General features: G+C 45.1%; 1 long non-coding RNA gene across 2 annotated transcripts; it reads left to right on the top strand.

Annotated features, from left to right (window-relative positions):
* The first annotated feature begins 17963 nt into the window (after positions 1-17963).
* LOC140685568 (uncharacterized) lies at positions 17964-21422 on the top strand. 2 transcript variants are annotated; one of them, XR_012058831.1, is made up of 4 exons: positions 17964-18500; positions 18593-18801; positions 19950-20574; positions 21341-21422. It is a non-coding gene; the product is annotated as an uncharacterized lncRNA (long non-coding RNA). The 2 variants fall into 2 exon arrangements; XR_012058832.1 differs by lacking the exon at positions 21341-21422 and having other exon boundaries at positions 18708-18801; positions 19950-20471.
* Positions 21423-23601: the final 2179 nt, after the last annotated feature.

Genomic DNA, 23601 nt, shown 5'->3' with positions numbered 1-23601 from the left:
TGTTTATACAGCCGGGCACAGTGACCAGCCAAGCTGACACATAGAACTACCCATCATGAAGATGAATGTGAAAGACAGAGAAGAGGGGCGAACATGTCTGTGAATCTGTGTCCCATTGTATCCAGCCTGGCAATGCTGGAGACACACACAAAGCAGGGTCGATACGTGAACAGAGGTTATGCATCAATAAAGCATAATATTATTTTAGTCTTTGAGTTTGCTTGAAGGTTGAGCTGTAAGTAAACTCTCTTCCCACCTGACTCTTAGACGTAGTAGAAATCAGCTCCTGCTAGACTGACCTCCCACAGCACGTGGAAAAGTACTTTTATGGTGGCTTTTCAGCTCACACACACATTCTATGCCATGTCTATGAAGAACGAAATATTTGTGCTATCTTAACGGGTCATGAAAATTGCTACGGGAAGGATTCAGCTATGCTATCCAGTCAGGCCTCGCTCCAGTACCCTGTCACGTACTGGCATGGCCCATGCGGCTTTAAAACACATTTGAAACTATATTTAGAGCTTCTCAGAATATAAAAATTTGGTCATACATTCCTTTATTTTTATGCTCAAGTTTCCACTGCATCCCTTCTCTTACTTTCCGCTTCAAGAAGTACCTCCTGCCAGGAGTCTGTCGTACCCAGAGCTTCCCGCCCGCACCCTCCGAGGCAGTGAGGGATCGCCCACTTAAAATCCACCTTCAGCTGCTCTCCTCTCTCCACATCAGACTGGCTGCCTCATGAGAGCACACGTCCCTACAGCGAGGAGGAACGTCCAGCCCCAGTGCGGGGATCCTGACACTGCCCGGACCTCCTGGAATCAAGGCGATGACTAAAGATGACGCTGATACCCACACTTCCACAGCCAAGCGGGCCGTCTGGAAATACTTCCAAAGAAAATGGGGAAAGCTTCCTCTACCCAGACTGACACTTTACTAGGATGGGATGGCTTAAAGCAGCACATGTGGGAGGTAACAGAGTCTCTGGGAAACAGGAAGTTATTTAAGGTAAGAAGTCAAAGGAGGGCACTTCCCGTAGGTCCCATGTGCCCGTCAACATGATGAGGATGCCGTTCAGTCTTCGGAAAGATCAACAGTCCAGTGTCCCGTAACTCACTTCATTTTTTTTTTTTGACTCAGGAGCAGATTTCATCTTCCTTGATTCAAGACCGTGTGATGGCCACCTAGCAGGAAACGTGAAGGTGAAACTGCCTCAAGAGGTGTACGCAGTGGACTAAGGAACAGGGGCCCGTGAGAACACAGCTGAGTCTTAGATGAGGAATGAGCCAAACTCAGTTACTTAAAAAGCATCTTCACGAGCTGACGAGAAAGGGCATTCTGCCAATTTCTACTTGAGACTTCAGAGAAAAATGATCTTTCTTATTCAATAGGATCATTTTCAAGATTTCTTAACTCTGAGGAAACGTTTCTGAAAGATCAAAAAAAGGAGACATTTTCAAAATATATAAAAGGTGAGTTGATAGCTGAACTGTTCTTAGTCTCTCCTTTTTTCTGGAAAGCAGGGCTAAGCATGTGAATATGAATGAGTATATCTATCTTTGGGGAAAAAACGCTATCAAAATCATGGAATTTTAATTTAAAAATTTTTTAATCAAAAAACTTTAATTTATAGTCATAAATTGTCTTGGTCTTCCTGTCTTTGATGTCTTCTCATATTTAAGCTTGACTTCTTTAAGTGGAATTATGTGTATATCACTGAGATTGAGAACATTTTTGATAAATTCACAAACATCAGATAAGATCATTAAAACTCATGACCTCTGACCCCACGATGGAACCAGTATCAAACGACTGTCAGGTAAAGACGTTTAGGAAATGAGCGCCCGTGAATGATAACCTGCCTGCAGATACATGTGCAGGGCCCCCCCCCACCCCCCAGCGCTGCAAGGTGAGCAGCTTTCAGGATGGGCCCTGTTTAGAGGAATGGGTGGGCGTTTCGCCATCACTCGATTTGTCCAGCCAAGGCCAGTCATCGTTCCCTTCGCATTTATTCTGTGGCTTCTTTCGTGGATGGTCTGCGATTGACTGTTATAGCATCGTTATCTTCATTTACCTCTGAACTGTTCAACTGAAGGAAATAAATTATCTCTTTTGCATCAAAAGTAGCACCAGTCCTACCGGCAAAAAGCGACATAAAGTGATGAAGAAATCATCATTGCCAATTTCAACAGATCCCTGATGCTAATGATCAGACCAACACAATATAATCTCTTCTTTTTCCTCTCTCCCTTTCTCTCTCTCTCCTCTGTCTCTGTCTCTGTCTCTCCCCCTCCCTACCTTACTCCTGTTTCTGAGTGAAGAGCTGGCTCAGTCTTTGACCTTAACCAAGAAGGAAGTCACTAGTCAGCTAATAAATGGCTATTGGTAGCAATTTCCCTTCACGAGAGGGAAAGCTCTCTTAAACCACTAGCAAAGGGGAAAACGTAACTTAGCATTGCAATTACCTGACCTCCTCTGATGATCTCTTTTTGGCGTATCTCCACGTATCACAAATTCTTTTCTAAATTCATAGCTCAGCTCCCATTTTCTCATTTTATGTAGCTAATATCCTCACAGCATCTCAAGGACTCTTCACTCCCTCAATCACTTCCAGGAAGAAAAGGAAATTATGGTTAAAAAAAAAAAAGAGTCCTCTTTGAGGAAGCTAATCAGTTAGATAGTGAAGAGATTCAAAAGCAAATTTAAAGACTAAGAAAGTAATAAAAAAGGAAGAAATCTTTAGAAATAGGTACTGCATCCATAATGTTTTAAAGTGCTAAAATCGAGTTAAGGGAATGGATTAATCAGGAGGGTGCATTAAACACAACCAACTAACATGATTTCTAGCCTGAGGATAAATTAAAAAGAAAAAAGCTGCAAGGCCAATTTTTATTTGTTTGGAGAATTTCAAACTAAGGAGGGACAACTGTAAAAACACCTGCAGTCAGCTGGAACTGCACTTCCATCACCACGGGGCAGCTGAGACTCATCCAGCCATCTCCTCTAGGACATCAAAATAGAAAATGAAAAAAAGACGAGCCTAATCGCTTTAGCCTTGGCTGGTTAAATAGTTAAGTGCACGGCTGCGTCTCACTGTGTGCGATGGAAAAGAAATGATCTCGTGATGGACTGAAGAGCAGCATCTTGAGAGGTCGCCCCTTTCCAACCTTCCCTGCGTGTGCAACATGAAACAGACCGGCAAGACATCCCAACTTGCAGTCCTCAGCCACACAAGAGATGCTTCTATGGATGAAGCACAAGAAACTTACTTCTCTAAGTGAGAAGCCTGACCCCTTGGGGCAGAAATGAAGCTTCCAGACGGAAGCTGTATTGCTTACTCTTGAATTAAAGCTGAACCAAGTACTATCTCATGAGACACGTTAGCCCTGTCATAAACGTAAATTTTCCTGAACTTTCTTACTTGGCTGGAAATTACTCACTGCCCCCTCATGGACCTTCGCTGTTCCATTTTTAATCCTTGATGCTTTCACATTTGTAAGTATTACTGCAGCCGTGTGGTATGCAGGGTGTGCCTTCTTATGGTTTATTCCTCTTCATTTCCTATATGATGTCCCTCCGCCACTCCTGTCCTGACACAATGGCCAATTTTGAACAGGTAACCGTGTGAATATATGTTAGAAATTGGGAGTAGCCATCACCATTGAAGTGCCAGGAAAGAAAACCCTTTACCTCGTACCGTTCATTGCCCCAAATCTGTTCCCTTTGGGCACAAAGGTAAAGTTCATTGTGAAGAATTCTGAATGAATCCAGAGAGAGACAGAAGAAAAAATGTTCCATTTTTTCAACAACAGAAGTGTAGTGTGAAAAACAGCCCCAGAGCTGCCGACCCCCTGACGGCGTGTGACACACTGACCCCCCAAGCGCTCACCCTGCTGACTCTGCTTTATCCCCCCGCTCACAGTGTCTCGTTTGAACACCAGATAGTGGAGGAAAAATCTTAACATTTTGAGGTGAGGGAAATGAGGCAGCAATGTGTGAATATTTGGGTGGAAATAAATGACAGATCAGCCAGTTAAGAGGCAACAGGTAGTGATGCGTCTACAGTGCAAGTTACTATAAATCAGTATGAGGGTCTGGCTGCCGCAGCCTCTCCCAGTTACACACCGAGAGGTGGAAACTTCTGCCTATAACCTTAATTATTAAATGTTCTATACACACACCAGACACAGCCATTTTCAAGATGAGACACTTCCACTTTATGGAAGTTAAATGAAGACTCAATCTTGGACCTCTCTGATTCCAGTTTTTTTTTTTTCTCTTATCAGCTATGTTACTGGTCTTTAGAATTCACTGTTTTGTTTTGGTTCCACCAAAAGGTCTATATTCTGCTTTCAGCATAGAGGCCTTGCAGACGGTTTCCCTAGTTTAGTCTGTGGCCGATTTGTCCAGTGAACACTGTATCCGGAGCACAGATACGTCACCGTGGAAGGATACTGCTTGTGTTCTATTCAGTTTAATGAGACGGTAACGTTCTCATAAAGGGCTGGAAGTACAACGGTGAATACTACCTGAGCTTGCTCTGTTTTGTAAGGTGCTGGAGGGCTTTATGGCGCTGGGGCTCCCAGGAAAACAGGAGAGAACAAGGAGGAAAAGGAGAGCGCAGCAGGCTGACGGCTTGCCGACAGCTGGGAAAGTCTGACAGAGGAGGTAACAGCTGGAAGTATCATAGAAAAGAGGGCGATTTTACCTCGGAAGTAATGGGGGGGGGACACCAGGCAGAGGGAAAACGGCTACTAAGAAAGGACTGAAGAAGTGTAACAATAAGAGCTACAATTTGAATACTTATTCTGAACTGGACTCGGTTCTCACGGCTTGAAAGTACTGCCTTTTCAGCCCTCCCAACAGCCCAACAAGGTGGGCACTATTTGCCCTGTCTTACAGAAGCAGAAACTTGGAGAAATGAAACAGTAACTTGCCCAAGTTTGCAAAACTTGTAGGTGGCGAGTGAGAAATCTGACCCAAGCCGACACTCCCCAGGGCCCACCCAGCACGTTTGATGAGCTACAGGTCGGCAGGACTGGAAAGCGGGTACCTGTGGTGAGAGGGTGAGACCGGACTCACAGAGACTCGCATGACACGCCTTCTCTTCCAAGCTAAGGGGCTTGGCGTTTAGCCAAATGCAGTGGATGGAGAACTGTTAAAGCAATTAAACCGAAAGAATTAAATGGGCTTTAGGAAAATTGTTCCGGCAACACATGTATTTGGCTCAAAAGAGGGTGAAATTAGAAATTACAACAGAGAAGTCAAGAGGACACGGGTCCAAGCAGTCCCCTAAAATTCATAAGCCCAATTATCTTCGTTTCATAGTTACCGAGGACCTAGGAGCGCTAGCTTCAGGTGGGGACGCCTGAATCTCAGATGAGAGACCCGGGCTGGAAATCGCACAGTCATGCGGGGCTGGTGGCTGTGGCTGCTGAGCTGGCTTGGTGAGGCCTGGGAAGAGAGCGGGCTCATCTTTGCCCCCGTGTGTACACTATGCTATTCTCTCTCTTTTCTCAACTGCTAAGCGTCCCCATGTACTTCCCAAATTGAAATAAATAAACAAAAATCACTCTGTGTATCGCTTTCTAGTTCCCACCCTTTGAGCTTTTTTTCTCTTCTCAGCCAAGCTGCTTGTAAGTGATGAAGGTGACACATTCCTTCCCTTCCTTCCCTTCCTCACCTCCCATGCATCTTACTAGCAACTGCCATCTGCTCTCTGCCTCCAGGACTCCGCAGAACCGACTCCAGCGAAGGGTGGCAAGGATGTCCCCGCCGTGGAGCGCTGGACACTGTTCAGCCTCCATCCTCCCGATCTCTGTAACCACTCAGTGCTGTAGAACTTTCCTTGGCCAAATACCAAGGGGACTCCCTTCTCCTTTTCCAAAGTATTAATTAGTATTTATTTTTTAATTAAAGCAGTGATGGATGGATTCTAAAGCTTCAATGAGAAACGCCAATCAGAAGAGCTTTTGTTTGTTAGTGTTGTTTTTTTTTTTAACAAATTCTATTTATTTCCTGGAAATTTAAACAGCTTCCATTTTCCCCGCCCTTTGCTAATGACATCCATTTTCTTAAACTATTTCATAATTTAAGCAGAGAAAAAGCTACCTAAGGAAAGAAAATTATCGAAAGTCAATCTCCACGAACATAGCCTAATAAACGCTCTCCCCTGATGAGGTTACCTGCCTCCTTCTTTCATTTTTGAGATGATTCACGCTGCTGTGATGATGTTGCAACCGTTCTGTGCTGGGATGGGGGTTCTTCTATATGTTATAGAAAATAGTATGAAGAAGCAAGCATGTAAAAAATTCTTAAGGCCAGACCAATAGGCACAGAGTGAAGAACACGCCTGTGTTTATAGATCCTTCTTACCATACAGTTTATATGAATTATCTACGGACAATGTAACGGATCAAGTCTCGTAACCGCATGCTCCCCTCACCAGGGTTTATCAACTCCTGATGAAGTTTCCAGAAGAACAGACATTGTTCCACAGCAAGTGGGTCCCTGCGTAAAGGCTGTCCGAGGGCTCGCTGACAGTTTCCATGACACTGCTTCTTTGTGTTTCCCCTTCCATGTCTTTTTCCCCATCTCACTTATAACTGGTGTTTCCTGGGGCTTTTTCATTAGCCTACTGGTCTCCTTTCTCTCATCTCCCTGGGTGCTCTTGTGCTTCCAAGGTTTTGATGACGTCCGCAGATGGGAGAGCCACAGCCCTGCCTGGCCCCCGTCTCCGCTCCCAGCTCAGAGCCGTCCCCTCTGAACATAGACGTCTGGATGCACCGCAGGTTTGTCATCCCACACTCAGCACATCCTTAGCTGAGCTTGGAACTGCTCATCTTCTCAGCCAAGTTTGGTGCCTCTTCACACTTTCCCAATCTTAGACATTAGTACCATCAAAAAGCCAATCACTCAAGTGGGAAATTTTAGAGCATTCCTAGATCATTTCCCCAAAATAAACATTCAGTTGCCTGTGTTTGTATCTCTTGCCCCTGCTCCCCAGTGGCCTTCCTCCCTCACAAATTTAAATCCCCCACTCTTTCTTGTATCAATCTTTAATTATAAAGTCAGAGGGTCAGGATACCACCTAAGACCATTTTCCTATTCACTTCCCCAGGAGAACAATGAGAATTTTCTTAACCCCTTATATAGGGGGTTTCTCAATCACTGTGTAAGGAAATCTGTGAACAAAAATCCTTGGACTCAATACACATAGTCTGTTGATATTGGCCAAGACTTATTAAAGATGAAAACTATGGTCTAAGAAGAAAGCAAATGAGAAATATGACCACAGGAATGTCCATTAGAGAATGGATACTGAAATCCATCATTAAAATAGTAGCTTGCCTTTCACATGGCTCTACTATTAACCTGATCACTACAAATCTGTAAACTACAGTGTCAATCACTTTACTAGGGGGAAAAAATTCTCCCAGTATGTATTCCATTTACCAACATGTCACCCTGAAGCAGAACCTACCTGGGACATTTCCCAGTATCTGTACATGTCAAATTAAACCTCATTTTGATGCCTCATATGTATCCACTAAAAAAGACCCCCTCCCCCCAAAGAAATGAGAACAATACAGTGGAATGAGATTTTGGAGGGTGAAGTCACCACAAGGCGACTTGCTCCAGGGATACAGAGTTCAGCTGCACACATAGTGCCTGTGACTCTCAGTTCCCAGATCAGTAAAACAGAAACTGTCTGAGAATCTACTTGTGATTTGGCTTATTCAGCTAACTCTAATCTTTGGCAGTGATTTAACGAAACCCAGTCAAACTCTGTGAGCACTGCCCATCACCGATGCAAACGAACAAGATGTAGTTTGCAACTGATCGAAGTCATTAATTCACTTTCAGATCTATAAATTGGCCACTGATTTGCACAGGGGGAAATGATTCACCCTGCAAAATCACAGCTCTGAGACAGGAACTGAGCCTCCTCCCCTCAGATCCATCTGTTTGACAGCTCTGACTGAGTTCCCTTCGCGAAGTCTCCATGGAATTTACATCTTTCTCTACAACGTCTGAAATCTTCTATGCTTGAAGAAAGAACCCCCAGATCCCAGAGCGTCTCCTGCATGTGGGGCGCCTTCATGGAACTGCGGCTGTAGTTGTGGTTCATCCGCCAACTGCTTCCTGCCAGAGGTTTTCTGGTTGATAGTGAGCCCCGTGCGGAACATGATTTCAGAGAATAAATTAATAATCACTTGCAAAGGATGGCACTTGAGTTTTAATGTTATCTACTACCTGGTGTGTTATCTTTTGTAATAAACCAGTCCTAAAAGGGCAAATTTACAAAAAGAAAAAAAAAATTGAGTTTGAGGTACCCACGTAAGTAAGCAAACCAACAATGGTGGCCACGGACTTTTAACAAATACAAAACAGCATATGGGTGGTCTAAGACAACTTGTTGAGTTTTAAAGTATTTCAAACTAAGATCTGAGTGTATGTAGGGCAGGTGTCTCTTAAGCCCCACCTCGCTGGGCTAGATGCTGACTTTGCCTAGAAAAGCTTAAGGAAGTGTTTAGTGAAACCCAAAATAGTAACACAAATGTTGACTTATTTAAAAAAAAAAAAAGAGCACTTTAGGTTTTCTGGTTCATCCCCAATAGTTCTGTGCTTTTTATGACCTGCAGTTAGGATGGTGGGTCAGGCACTGGTGATAAAGCTTCTTATTAATAAATAATTCAGTAGCCAGAGTGTAAAAACATGGCTTGCATTGTCCCTGAGTGTTTTGTTTCCTAATTATGAAGCAACTGGCAGGCCTGCCGCCCCAGGGCTGAGTGATTTCACCAGGTTTGTTCTGTGGTTCCCCATTGTCGCCCTTGAAAAGAACATTCCCACAGAGCGGGCTCTAAAGACAATAAACACCGCATGTGAAAAGAAATGACATAATATTCGGCGCTGATAAGGGAGCTTTTCCCAGGGGCTGCGTGGGACGGAGCCCAGGAGGCTGTCTGCGCTGGGTGCCTGGAAGGAAGTGTCCCCAGGGCAGTTTACGGGGCCATGCGGCCCCGCACAAAAGGCCCAGAAGTGGGCAGGTCCCTCCCTGCCTCTGTGAAAGTCAATCCAAGGAAGTCTGATGCCGTGGAGAAGTTTCCTGTCCGCTGTGTGGGAAATCTGACTGAGTGCAAGCGGCCGGCAACAATGGGACAATACATTATAATAAACAGGAAAAATAGCATTGGCCACGGAAATCAATGGCTGGAGTTCATGAGGCATTCATGAGATTGACAAGTGAATAAATTAAAACCAGAAGGTTAGGACACTGAAAGAGAAGTTAATTTTATGTCTGCCCTGAAGCTCCCCTTTTCAGACTCAAATTAAGACTGGGTATAATAAAATGAACATAGAGTCTTGGATGTACAAAAAAGGCTTCGTTAAGACCTACATCGTCAGAAACCAGGGATTCTTTTATGAACGGCCACATGCATGCATAGCCGTTGCTCACGGGGCATTAACCACCCCCTCGACAGCGTGACCAAAGGCTTATTTAAACGAGGTTCTTACTTTAAATAAACCTGCTCTCAGCAACCAACTGTTCATCCAGGAAGTGAGGTGACACCCCAGTACACTGAAGACGTTTACTCAACCAGAACCGGGTAGAGATGTGCGCCCCCGCGCTGTTTAACTTAAATAGAAAGACACATGAGACTCTTCCAAACCCCCAAAGAGTTAGAAACAACAGAACATAGCTAACTCGAAAACAGACTTCGGTTGCATACACAGTGATCGATCCATCTCCACGCCATAGTGACTTCTCTTTTTAAAGACATTTTTAAACTTTGGTTGGCTTTCTTTTAATAATAAAATGACTTTAATTAGAACTCACCACTGAACCTTGGTTTTGCGATAAAGTGTTTGACACACCAAATTCTTTCTCCTAATTACTATTAAAGACAGAGCTTTGTTCAGGAGACAAAGCAACAGGCTGACAACTCTGAGACAATGAATTCTAACCCAGGCTGCACTGTAACTCTCGCTCTGTCTCAGTTCCTTTGACAATTAAGCATGAGTCTGCTCCACAGTTTATGAACTTTTGTTTTAAGTTATTACAAAGCATGAAATGATCTGGCAACTGTTGCCAGGGAGCAGTTCCACACAACCTGATATTTAGAAGCCAGACCTCAAGTGTGCCTTACAAAATTTGGTCTGTGCTGCAAAAATATTTCTCCACATTATTCCTTTTACTCTTTGACTTTGGACTGAGATGGTTTCTTTACATATCAAGGATTGCTAAGAGGGTGTAATACCTTGGAAAGTTATATGATTTAGTCTTTAATAAATAAAAATTAACTCAAGAATTTCTAGTCTTATAAGAATATACTTAAGCACATTAAAGCAGAAAGATAATATCAGAGAGCCTTTAAAACTCTGGTTTCACCTTAAAATTTCCACTATGATTTTAGGAAGATGTAGAAGGAGCAAGAAATAACATCCTTCAACATGTCTATTATTTTAAACGTGGTAACAACCTAGTTTTTTTCTTTGGTTTTTTTTTTTTTTTTCAGGTTTGCCCAGAAGGAGGAGAAAAAGAAAAATTTAGCTATTTGTTTAAATTAAGCCAATCTCATTCTTCAACACTCACTTCAGCAGCGGTCAAACACACGAGGTGGCCAGCAGAGGGCAGTACATAACAGCAGAACTGTTTTATTTGAAAGGTAAATCCTATTAGTTCCACTAGACGGAAAAAAGAAAATAAAAATACAGTTTTACATGAAGTAGTTTCTGACCAAAGAAACAAATATTCTGGCATCAAAATATATATTAAAATGCAGTCGGAAGACTTGCAGGCCTCTGGAAAATCCACTGAATTTTGGTGACAGGCACACTCCTGACTCCATCTTGGCTTTTAGGCAAGAAATAGTTAATTGCCTTCTTCATCTCTGCGTTTTGTTTCGTTTCGTTCAATCCCACTGAGCAGCAAAGATGTTCACGACTGTGCTGGGAAGAGGGCCCAGGGCGCCTTCGGTAGCGCTAAGGAGCCTGGGCAGAGGCCTGGCGGCAGCCGGCCACCCCGCCCCACGTGGAGCGTGGGCCGGTCTCCGTGTGGTCCCCGCGGGAGGGGCCCAGCTCCCCGCTGGCGGGCCTTCTCCTCCCCTCTCCACCTTCCTCCTGCTCCAGTCTCGGGTGTCACAGCTCCATGGCCCCAGAGCCCAGGACATTCTGAGGGGTGGGCGAAGATTCCAAGGCAGATTCCAAGTTTCCCCTTCCTCAGACAAAGCTGCATCTCCAGTTTGGTCCTTCTCCATCTTTCAATAGAGTCATTGAAATTAAAAATAGCAGGCTTTCATTTACAGCCCAGGCCTTGGCCCTCCAGCCTCCTCCTTCCCTGGGGCCAAGGCCAGGTTTTCTGGGTTCCCCTCCAGCTGGAGCCCCACCCTTCCTTGACCTCTCCTTACCCCCACCCCACCCCCTCCCCCTCCACTCTCTTTCCCTTCACCGGCTTGCACCGTGGAATTATGTGAATAATCACAGTAGCCTCCTGGGGCACGCACGGTCCCTCCGTTCCCCTGTGACCTACCCACACTCACTCCCCCAGCGCCTTATTCCCCTATTCCTGTGTCTCCCGTTTCTTATTGCTCAACTTTTTTTTTTTTTTTTGGTCTTTTCCTTAGGAAAGCAAAGTACAGGACAAAGACAAAGGATGACTATTAATACCAGTAAGATAAGAAGGATGGACACGCTGCTCAGGGTCGGGACCACGGTCAGCACAGGCGGCACCTAAGCCAGAGTGCCAGTCAGCCGGCCTCACCCTGGCTGAGCAAGACCCTGCTGTCCTGAGGAATGAGTGGGCTCCCTTTTAAGATTCACTGTCTTATGAGGGGAAAAAAAAAACTTGGTATCTAAGCAGCTGTATCTCCCGCTGAAATCGATGTGAGCTCAGAGCATTTAGCACAAAGGTGTTTCCTTCCCTCTCAGATGATTTAACACATTTTGCTTCAAATATTTGCTGGGTGGCATGAAATAGGCCCAATGCTTTGAAATATTTCAAATTATGTAAGAAAACATGCACGATTTCATGGTTTTGAAAGAAATGTGTGTTGCCTTCCGGGTTATCCACATTTAATTTGAAAGGAAAGAACATTGTTAAAAGCTGAAGTAGGGTCATTTGATTTTCAAGGGTCAAAGGGGAACTCTGCATTTCCTGGCACCCCACTGTCCACTTCACACCCCAGCCGAACTTGACTCGGTCTTAGCAGAAAGATTCTGCTCTGGGAAAGGAGCTCCCACAGTTTGCCCCATGAAGGAGGGAAAACCCTCTGTGGACAATGGCATTAAATTCACAATGACCCAAGTCCAACATGATTTTGAAAATCACTGCATCACCATCAACAGTTTCCACTCTGGTGAAACATCAGAGGGCTGGTTATTTTAATTTTTTAAGAAATTTCGGCCCTTTAATTTTTTTCATCCATCTCAGTGAATATACTCAGTGATTCTGAGTATTGAGGCTGAGACTCGTGGGCAGGGGCCTTGAGAAGCGTCTGGCACTCACTCAGAGAACTGACCCTAAGGCCAGACTCCGAGGGGATCCCATCAACAGGATCTCTGGCAAGCCTCCATCCTTCATTTTCAAAACACCCAGCGATGGAGAAGCACCATCTTGAAAGGAGGTTCATTCCATGTTTAGGTAGTAAGTGGCGAGACAGTTCATCCTTACGTTAAGCCCAACTTTGCTCATAATTTCTATTCACTGAACTTCATCCTAACTTCTGGGCACACACTGGGAAGACATCTCAGTACTCTTCTGCAGTCATACTTGAGTGAAGCTCTCGTGCTTCTTGACAACTCTCTAGGTTAAACAGCGCTGGCGCCTCCTGGTGAGGGGTACGGAGCATCCCGGCAAATCCTCCGGCGCCCCAGTCCCGCTTCAGGATGTGTGTTTGTGACACGCAGCTCTGGAAACTGGCCACAGTCTGCTGGGTGTAGCCTGACCAGCACCTGATGAGAAGTCTCCTTTTTCTTTATCAGTAATTCTCAAACTCGTATGTGTCCAGGCATTATCTGGGGAACTTGTTAAAAACGAACATTTCCAAACCTTCTTCCTGAGCTGCATTTGATGAACAGACATTCCTGAGCTCATACACTGAGAGACATTTCCTTAGGGACTATACTGTTTAAAAACTCTGGCTTCAGATCTGACTCTTTCTTACGACAGTATAGACTCATACTGATGTTACAGTCAACCCTGACAGTGTCTTCTCACAGAAACCCGTTTCAGAGTCCCCCAGCCGACAGTTGTGGAAGTTTTAAGGCTGAAATTCATGAAAATGCATTTACCCCTGTGTAGTGTCGCCAGAGAAAACACAGGAAGCCCTGAGACTTGAACTTCAGATAAACAACACGTCGTTTCTTATTGAGACGCACATACTGAAAAATCACTCGTTGTCTATCTGAAATTCAAATTTGACCGGGTGCTCTGTGTTTTTGTTTACTAAACCCAGTAGCCCTATTCCTGTGAAACTCACTCTGGTTAGATTTGTTTTTTTCTAGTCACGCCTTTGTGACCATTTTAGAACCTAATTCTGTCCTCAAAAGTTTTTAGTTCAGAAATGTTCTCCTGTTTCTGACTGGCAAGTTGCTCTCCCTGTTTACGTGAATTCCCAGGGACAGGCTCAGGGTCAACGTTTGCTCACTGTTGTTTAAAAAAAAAAAACACCTCACACAAGTGATTGAGCACAAATATCCATTTTTCTTCATTATCGCCAACTGTCCCCGATGTCCGAGATGACCAGTTTATTTTCTGCCATAGTGCGAGCAAGAGCACGGCCAGCCTGGCAGCAGCAGGCCTGAGCTCTGGTGCGTTAGCCCAGTGCAGCTTCAGGGAGCTAACAGACTTCTCTGAACCTGAGTACAGACTAAAGACTCCAGCCTTGTGCTTAATAATTAATAGTTCTTCAAAAAATTCTTCATTCATGAATATTTTAACTAGTTATGAGAGCTTCAAGTTCAAATTGGCAGAAATAAGTGCACGGATTACTTCCCGTCTGTCTTAAGGCCCATCAGAAGCATAAGAATAAATAAATCCGTGGCCATAAAGGAAAAAAGAGGGGTCACATCAGACATCGTTATCAATGCGTTATCAGAGAACAGGAAGCCGAGCCAACCAGCAGATAAACCCAAATGACGGAAGGCGGCCCGGAATACATCCCTCTGTGAAGGGGCAATTCCGAGCATCCACACGTAATATTCAAACAACACGTCTCATAAACTGAGAAAGGAAGAAAAAGTGGAGAAGAGATTAGGAAGCATAATAGAAACAGAATTCCAATCCTAGAAGAAGTCATCTGTCTTCAGATGAAAAGAATCCAATGAATATAAAGCAAAATGGATGCAAAAACGGCCTCATGCATTTTCACCAGGCAAAGTTAAAGTCTTCACCGCTCTGGAAGGGGTAGGCATGGGAACCTATCAAAGCACAAGAATGGGAGTGCTATCAGATACCTTATCAGCAACACTGGTAAAAGGAGACAATGGAGAAAGGCCCTTCAAACCTGATGGAAAATGATCTGGGACTCAAATTCTAAATCAAATGTGCGATGTTAACCACCTTCCCAAACATGTCAGAGATCCATCAATTGTTACAGTTTGAGTAACTTGCCAAGTCCCAGAGCTAAAGAGTGGCAGGGCTGGGCATTGGGCCAGGCAATATGGTGTGGATTTTATGTCCTAAACCAGAAATTTCTACTGCCTTTCTAAAATGGATGAGCCTATGTAGGTTTTTCAACTAAAAGATCATTTCTGTAGAATGCAAATATGTTAAAGAGCCATTGAAAATGATTCTGGAGGAAAAGAAATTAAAGGAATTTCAAAGAGATGGAATAAGACGGCAGAGGGTAAAGTGGAGAGCGTAAATGGATGGGTTTGCCTTATGATGTCAGGACGGCGGGAAGACAGTGGGCAGAATTGACGGGTGCTTTGCTGGTATTTTTCAGAAGATGATGGGCTCTCCAACTGATGTCTAGGTTTTCCTTTGTAAAATAAGAAAAGAGGTTACCAACCGGGAGTGGGGGACCAGGAAAGTGCTTGAGATTTATGGAAACTGGGAAGAGATTGAAATCATTCTTGTGCAGAATGGAGTGATGCTGACCAAAGAACCCAGTAAGACTTCCATGCAGCACTGCAGGTAGGTGGCCATGGAGTTACAGTAGACCCACTTTCCTCTGATACATGCTTTCTCCAGGCAGAGGAGCAGCAGGCGGAGAAGAAAGAGGTCGTTGGGTCCTTCCAAGGTGGGGAAACATGAGCTGGGAAAACATCAACAAGAATCACAACAGACAGGCCAGAGGGCTCGGGCGGCAACAAGAACCACTGACCAGACGGAGTGCTCGCTGCAAACTGGGAGGCCGAGGAGGTGGAGGGAGGAGGCTGACGGAGAGAAAACAGAAAGACCAGTGGGTAGGAGGCTCAGCCAGGGGCAAGAAATGTCCTGCTGGGAATCACGTAACAAATGGACAGAAGATGGAGAAAATCTGTCCTCCCAAATCACCGCTCTAATAATGGCTCTGGAAGTGTTCACGGTTGTGCTTCCTTACACGCTTGCCAGTGTGCCTGTGGGAGTGACAGGCTGAGGTGGGCAGAGGTCTGCAGAGGTGAGAGAGTCAAGGATGGAGAGGTGCCCACAGGTACGGATGAGATCTGCACTGATGTCAGGCCCTGGGGGAAAGAAAAAGACTAAATTCATGTGCAAAAGCCATGATTTTTTGAGTTTAGAAGATAATCTCAGCAGGAGAAAGAGATGGTGATTAGTGTGAAATGTCTTGAACCTAAAAAGTCCAGGGTTTGTTGCTGTGGCCTCATTTTTGTTTTATAGATGGAGAGGCGGAGGAGTTGTGACCTGAAGGCAGCAATGGGGTGCCAGGAGGAAGCCAGTGCTGTGCTCTGTCCCTGACGCACAGGAAGTGCAGGGAAAGATACAGCTGGATATAAAGCACAGGTAAGCTGCAGGCCAGACTGAGGTCCCACATGGGAGGCAGGTAATACAATGCAAGAAGCTGGAGGGAACATGAAAAGAGGAGTCTGAGGACACAGGGCGTTTGCTTTAAAGAAGACTTGGGAGGTGACAGGCGGAAAGCTGGATGCCAAGGAAGTGGCGATTATTAGGGAAGGAGAGTGGCCCAGACCTCCCCTTAGGGACTGATGACCTCACACAAGAGAAGTGCCGTGGTTTGGTCTCAACAGACTCTGATTTACGTGGATTCTGGGTTTGGTGTGTCTTTAAGTCACAGGAAAAAAGAAAAAAAAGGACATACTTCCCCATATAATGTTGTGATTCAGCACAACTCACAACTTCCAAATCTGTGGAGTGCTCATGAATGAGGTTGTATAATTAAACAGGATTAGGTAAAATAATCGTGGAGAAAAAGGACATAGAAAAGGCTCAAATGGGGGGGGAGGCAATTGAAGAAATCAGTAATACAAATTGTCCAAGCAAGAGGAAGGGATAACATCAAAATACTGTATTCAAGAGAAGAATAGAACTGTCTGTTAAACTGAGCGCAGGAAGTATGTTATTACTTTAAGTGATGACCAAAAAACTATACAGAAAGTCAAAGGTAATGATCAGTGTATCAGCCCACCTTTTGATTTGGGGGAGTGAGAGGTGGTAACGTGTGCCTGTGGTGTTTGTTTCATTAGAATTCTCCTCCAATGGTGTCAGTGATTTAAATTTAAGACACTGACAGAAAGATCATCATGGAAACAATGATTTGCTTCAAATATGTCCTACAAGGAAACTCAAAGTCAAAGGTGATTCAAAGATTAGAAAGTCTTGGGGGAAAAAAAAAAGACTCAAGAAACCATGCAGGATGAAATTGCCAATAGGCATCTCTGTGGAGAGGACTTTTCTATAATAGCACTATTTTATCAGCATTATGCTTAAGAAAATTAGCCAACATCCAAACATTAGTATCAGAGAAACAATCCGCAGAGGCAGAGCAGACATTGTGGTCGCTGTAAAGCCCCATAAATATCTCCCAGTGCTATTAGGGTGACAGTCTAGGTGATGAGCACAGGTTATTCTGACGAATAGGCGCGTATTCCAGACACGCTGAATTGGTTCCAGAATATATCATCGAGGGACGCCAGATGACATTGGAGACAGGGGACCTCAAAGCAATATAGAGTAAATCATAAGAAAGAGGGAGTGTAATTAAAGCGAATGGTCAAAGGTGTCAGAGGTCACAGGGGGCTTCAACTGGACCAGGGAAGAGAGTAATGACCACAGGGCTCCGGAGACGCGCGGAGGTCACCGCGGACAGCGCAAGGACACGGGGAGGGTAGAGGAGAGGAGAGGCGCGGGCTCAAACTCTGGGCACAGCACATCAATTCTGAGTTATGCAGTGACCGAGACAACGCTGCCCGAAACAAGATTTGTAACTATCGGCAAAGCTAACCACAAACTGGAGAGATCGCCAGGACTTTATCTTAAGGGAAACAAGAACCTGTAAATAGACAGTAAACCAAATCAGCAAAAAAATTACACACACATAGAGAGAGAGACAGAGACAGGGCCAGGGTCAGAGCGCGCGCACTACAGTTAAGTCTCCTTCAATGAACATCGCTGAAGCCAGGGTGCGCCAGGCTCAGGGCTGGCGACCGGGGGCTCAAAGGCAAAGAGGAGACCTCGAGGCATTTGTGACGCAGACGGAGAGAGGAAAGCGGGGCCACGCCGAGTTACTTCATCACAGGCGAGCACCCGTGCGTGCGCGGTGGAGGGTTTCCGGGCACGCGCGGGACCCCGCAGAACGCTGGCCGAGAGACGCGGCGCCAGGGCGGAGCGGCGGCAGGGGGCGCGGGCCAAGGGAGAGGCTGCGGGGGCACCTGCCGGGCGGCAGGCCTGGGCGCAGGAGAAAGGCCAGCGAGGGCGCAGCGAGGCGCGGCCGCGGCCTCCCTGTGGTCAGGCAGGGACAGGAGGCTGTGTTTCGGGCAGCGGTGTCGTGCAGGTTGCAGTGGGCGGGGGGCTCTGGGTCTGGGGGGATGGCTCCGGTGATGCCACGGTGGGCGGACTGGGCGGAAGCAAGACGGAAGCCGGGGAGGTTCCTGTCACCCCACGGGCAGGTCGAAGGCCGGGAGCGGGAAGGACGCCGGAGCCCCTCCCCTGACACTGTACGGAGAACAGCCACAAACTGCCCTCACTTCCCGCACCTGCTGCCCTGCCGAGTCCCCGCGGTTACTCGTGGCCACCCCGCCGGCTGCAGGTGCGGCTTTCTCCCCAGGCTCAGCAAGAGTCAGCCCCCTGCCAGACCCCGCCGTCTCACCCCCGAGCGGCCCTGAAACTCGCCCTCTTCCCACCTTGTGTGCGCAAGAGAATTCTTCTCCTAAAAATCTGTCAAACTATAAATCTGAACATTTGTAAATAAATTGACTTCGGGGAGGGAAGCAGCCCTGCCTCCTTCCACAGCTCCCACCTGGTGTCCCCGACCCACCAGACCGCAGCGCCCTTCTTCCTGAAATCGTGTCTTGAGGTGCCCTTTCCGCAGCACGTGGTGAGTGAGTTTACACACACTTCCCTCTAGACCGGAGGGTCCCAGGGCAGGGCGTCCTGGGTCTGCTGATCCCCAGTTCTCCCCACACTCAGTAGACTCAGTTATCGGCGGCAGAAGTGAAGGAATCTTCTCTGAGTGGCTTTTCGGCCCCGGAAGAGGATGCCCGTCACAGCCGAGTTATAGCTGAGGTGGGGTTTTAACTCTCAGGAGTTAACGTGCCCTCATCGAAGGACAGGCTTTCCCCAGAGGATCACAGGGTGCATCCTTCGTTGGACTGGCCTGACTACCACACTTTTAACTGGTGAGTGAGAGAAACTAGCGCAGATCTTTAGCCATTCATCTTTCATGCATAGTACAATCATCCAGGAGGCTGTAAATCAAAGACTACTACGTAAGATGCACTGAAAGATGAAGATACTCTCTAACGCTTAAGAAAAAGGCTAGTTGTTCAGCCTCTGCTCACTCGTACAGCTCAGTGGAATCGCTGCCACTTCCCCCCACCCCCTCTTACAAAGTGTCTCCCAGACGGCTGTGCGGTTGAATTTTAGGGTCATATCCCTTCCAGGGCTCACAGGCGTCTTAGGAGCCTCAGCTATGGGACGTTAGGCCAGCCTGTCACCTCAGGCCCCTCCAGCTTCTTATACCTGCTGGGGTTTTTCCTCACATCACCCGCCGCCATCCACTCAGCTGCTGAGGCCACTTGTGCTAATAAAATGTCGATCTCAGTGTGCCCGCCCTTATCCTCTAGAAAGTGTTTTTTCTTCCCTCTGATCTCTTGGCTCCACCCTGTACTGAGGACCCAAGCAGGCGGGAAGCATTAAGGTAATGAGAAACCAGGCTGCTCTTTATCCCCGAGTCTAGAAGACCCTCCACACCTGACTGCCTCCAGGGATTTGCTTTACTGCCGCTTTTTTTTTTCTTTTTTTGAAACAACTCTCTCCAAGTTTTATTTTTTCCTGATTCAATCCTTATTTTCCAAACAACGACTTTTCTTATTAGCTCCCTTACAATCTTCAGGTTTTTACATACTCTGTGAAAGGAACGGTATCATTTCACACAGAACGTAAGGTTTTAAAAACAAAACTAAAAAGAAAATGGGAAGCACATATTTGACATGTCTTTGCTCCTAATCGTCTGACCTACCTCTTAGGTAAATAAGATTCCCATCTTTCACCCAGTAAAGGAGATGTATTTCAAATCTGTTCAACTGCATTCCGAAATACATTTCCCAATGGATAGAGGGAAGTCAGTATCACCCAAACGAAAAGGCTAGAGCCATGAAATAGGAGGGTTGCTTTTACTAGGCTGTCGCTCGCTCATCACGGGGACAATGGTTTCCAGTCCTCCCTAAGACTCTGCATCGTAAATAACGCAGCAAGATCGTAGCAAGAAATCACAGCTTGTCTTTTTTTCCTTCTTGTCCCTCCCCATGTACGAAATGCCTGCTAGTGGAACAGCAGGTGTTGGAAGTAATGAGTGACGATGACAAAGAAGCCTAACAGCAGAGAGGACGCGGGCAGACGAACATCCCTCGTCTCCCTCGTAGAGCCCTCTGGACGGTTCCTCCGTGGAAGAGCTGCTGCTTCCAGTCTTCTGTCCTGATCCAGGACCCATTCCCAACACTGGGATTCAGGGAGCAATGCTTATGCCCCATGGACTCAGAGTTCCCGAGACTTAATGATATCACAGCATTTAGGAGTGCTAACTCCATGCAACCCACCAAAAGAAAAAGGGTCTGCGGGACTTCCAGGAGCTTCTGGTACTGGTCCCACCTGCTCCCTGAGGCCACACTATTTCCTGCAGATCCTCTCCCTGGATGGCTGAGTGTTCCTGGAAATAACCAATGAGACCACATCCCCTCCACCCCACAGAGCAAGCGAGACTTAACATCCTCAATGTCTATTCAGATGATTACTCTGATATAACATGGAAAACATGGCATTTGAAATCAGAAAAAAAAATTTAAATTCAGTTCTAGTATTCCTTCCTGCTTGCATGTTAGTATCCTTTGGAAACCTAAAAAGAAATCTCAGTGCCAGGCCACCTCCAGAGACGTTGATTTCATTCATCCAAGGTGAGTCCTGGGCACAGGCATTATTTAATGCCTTCTCTGATTATCCTAATGTGTAACCACCACCGAGAACACACACACACGCACACACGCACACACACACACATCTGTGAGACTTGAAGACAAGCACTTAATTTCTTTGAGTCTCAGGTTTTGCAAAAGAGGGATTGCAGCTTCTTACTTGACTTGACAAGGTGTTAGGAAGATTAAACATGGGTTATATATGAAGGCACTTTGTAAAACATACGTCACTAAATTTAAAGTCTTTTATAACAATCATTAATAATTCAAGGTAATTTGCTGACTTATTAACTCCTGCTCATTCTTTATTCTATTGCTGGTTTTCTGCCCATTTCAACAAGTTAGCAAGGATGTCGTGCCTCCTTGTATGTGTGCGTGTACATGTGCATGTGTGTGTATGATTTTTAGGGACAGAACAGCAGTTTCCAGGAATTAGAAGCTTTTCCGCCCAGGCTGTTTGGGAAAGCCTAGACTCCTGGGGGATCTGGAGGTCAGGAGCAGGGATACGCCAACATGACTTCCTTTGGCCCTTCATGCTCGACTCCCCTAGCAGATCTAGCACAGAGCCTTTCATTAAGTAGATTTCAATAAATATATGTTAAATGTCAAAAAATTTATATGTATATATAAATATATATAAAACATAGGAGGAGGGAGGCTTGGAACCAGGTGCCCAGACTTAGGAGGAAGGGATTTAAGATTGGAGGGAGGGCGGTATAGTGGCACAGTTCCTCCCAAATCTGTCTAGAAGCAGCACTGATAACGTCACACCTCAACCTGGCAAGGAAGAAGCCTAACCACGAGGATGGAGGCCACAGGATGTGACCCCGAGCGTCAGGGCCTGGGGTGCCTGTCGGGCAGGCCACTGGGGCAGCGGAACTCGCCACCTCAAGGCCCACACCCCACCTCATATTCTCCCAGCTCAGAGGGATCCTGGAGAGATTTTTTTTTTTGTTATAGAAATAAAGAAATTAAGCTATTTATTATATAATTCTGATACGGGATAATTAAAAATTCAGAGTTAATAGTTCTTTACTTGACAGAAGTTTAAAAAGCCCCACCATATACCTCCCAGCGACTCCGTTAGTTTGTAAGGATACCTTTTAAAGTCAACAAAATGGGGTAGGGATAGTCATGATAGAAATGGTAATGACATTAATACATTTGTTCCCCGCCTCCCAGCCGAAAGGCTCAGATGAGATGTGTACTTGAAAGTAAACATCTGCACTGTTACCAGAACAGATTAAGACGCTTTGGCGGTGCCACACTCAGATACATGCACAAGGGCTGCGCAGAATCCTACTCAGTAGCTTTTTCAGTAGCTCTGAGATGAGTATAGAAAAACTGAGAACGATGCCAAACAGTAAATGCTGTTTAGTATTAGTCATTAACTGATTCCCAACCGGGGGTGATGGGGCCTAGGCAGAGTTTGCAAGTTCAAATCAGAGGAGTCGCAGATTCAAAGCAAAGTGTAACCCATCCCACTTGCAGGGTTTGGATTTGAAGCGCAGTTTGACCAGGAGACTGTAAAGGAAAGTTCGGTCTGCCTCTCATAGCTTTAAGAGAACTTGCCCTAGATGTCTACCACTCCAGATCTGATACTGCAGCCAGAATCTCTGAATCCGCAAACTCAGCCTGTTAATGATGTAACCCAGCTTACTTGGGATAGGAACTTGTTCTCATAAAGGATAAATAGGTGACTATAAGTAACCCACAAAGGTTTAGAATCAAGTACATTGGTGACATAAGTCAAATTCACTGTATGAAGACTTTTGCATTGTTTAGAAATAACAATTTATATATTTGATGCTTATCATATTTAAGAGAATTAAGCATCCTTTAAGAGAACCCAAAATATTAGCCTTGCTATTATAATTTTTAGTATAATTAAGTAATTGATTTAGGCTTGTAATTTTAAGTTGAAAGTTAAATGATAATTTGACCAAGTTTTAAAATAATATTAGAACATGTAAAAGCAACTAAAGTCACCTATTTTCTATAATAAATATTAAATTTGTCAATGTGTATTGTATTACACTCTGTCTTTGCACCCATAAGGTATAGAAAATAATTGATATTTAAGGATAAAAATTGAAGCATTTCTGATATCAAATAGGATTATCTGTATCCTTTCTCCAGGTAATTTTTGCTGCACCCAACATGTTCAATCCCTTTTTTTTAGAATTTTAGATACAAAAGGGTTGAGAGATGTCATTTAAACCAATTCTCTAGCTGTATCAATGAAGAAATAGGGACAGAGAAGTGATTTGCTCAGACAACAAAGCCATTTAGGTACAAAACCAGCAAGAGATTTCATGACCCCACTCCCTCCCCGGCTGAGTGTTTTCTCTGCAGTATCTGTGGCTTGGTGACATTGCCCCCTGGGACACATCACTGATAGTATCTTAATCTGAGCAGTAGATGGTTCTTTTTTTTTCCAGACAAAGAGGAAGTATTTAAGTTACCCCAGTCTCTCCAATTGCGAACATTCCTCTTTCTGGTTATGAAAATTCTCTCCTTTGTACATGGTAAGAAGGTTAATGCCATGACCAATCTCCACCTGCCTCTTCCCTAAAACCACTGGAAAATCCTATCGACTCAAACAATGTATTGTTCTGGCCACAACTTGTCCATTATTCAAAAATACTGACTTTCTCAATATCCATTATTCTATGTTCAATTTCACAACTGTAACGAATAATTTATTCCATGTGAGATTTTGTGAAGTGCTTAAAACATGGAACATTCCTCCTAGGACCCACTGGAGAAGATCTTATGCTGTAAGAACACTGATTGTTTTATTTCTGTTGCAAGCAGAAATTGAGGTCCTGTTCTAAAGTGTTAACATTTCTCCAGGGGTGGATGGAGAACAGCTTATGCAGGGGAAGAAATCTGGCTTGCTGTCGACAAAGCACTCATAGCCCTTGGAAGAGTGGTATTGTGCAAATGCAAAGCTATTATTATATAAAAGCATTCTGAGGATAATATTAGCCATAATTGTATTAAATA

The sequence above is a fragment of the Vicugna pacos genome, chromosome 14 (assembly GCF_048564905.1).
Source record: "Vicugna pacos chromosome 14, VicPac4, whole genome shotgun sequence".
In the NCBI taxonomy this organism is placed as follows: Eukaryota; Metazoa; Chordata; class Mammalia; order Artiodactyla; family Camelidae; genus Vicugna; species Vicugna pacos.
The sequence above is the reverse complement of the archived record's forward strand: the minus strand, read 5'-3'. Positions and strand labels throughout refer to the sequence as shown.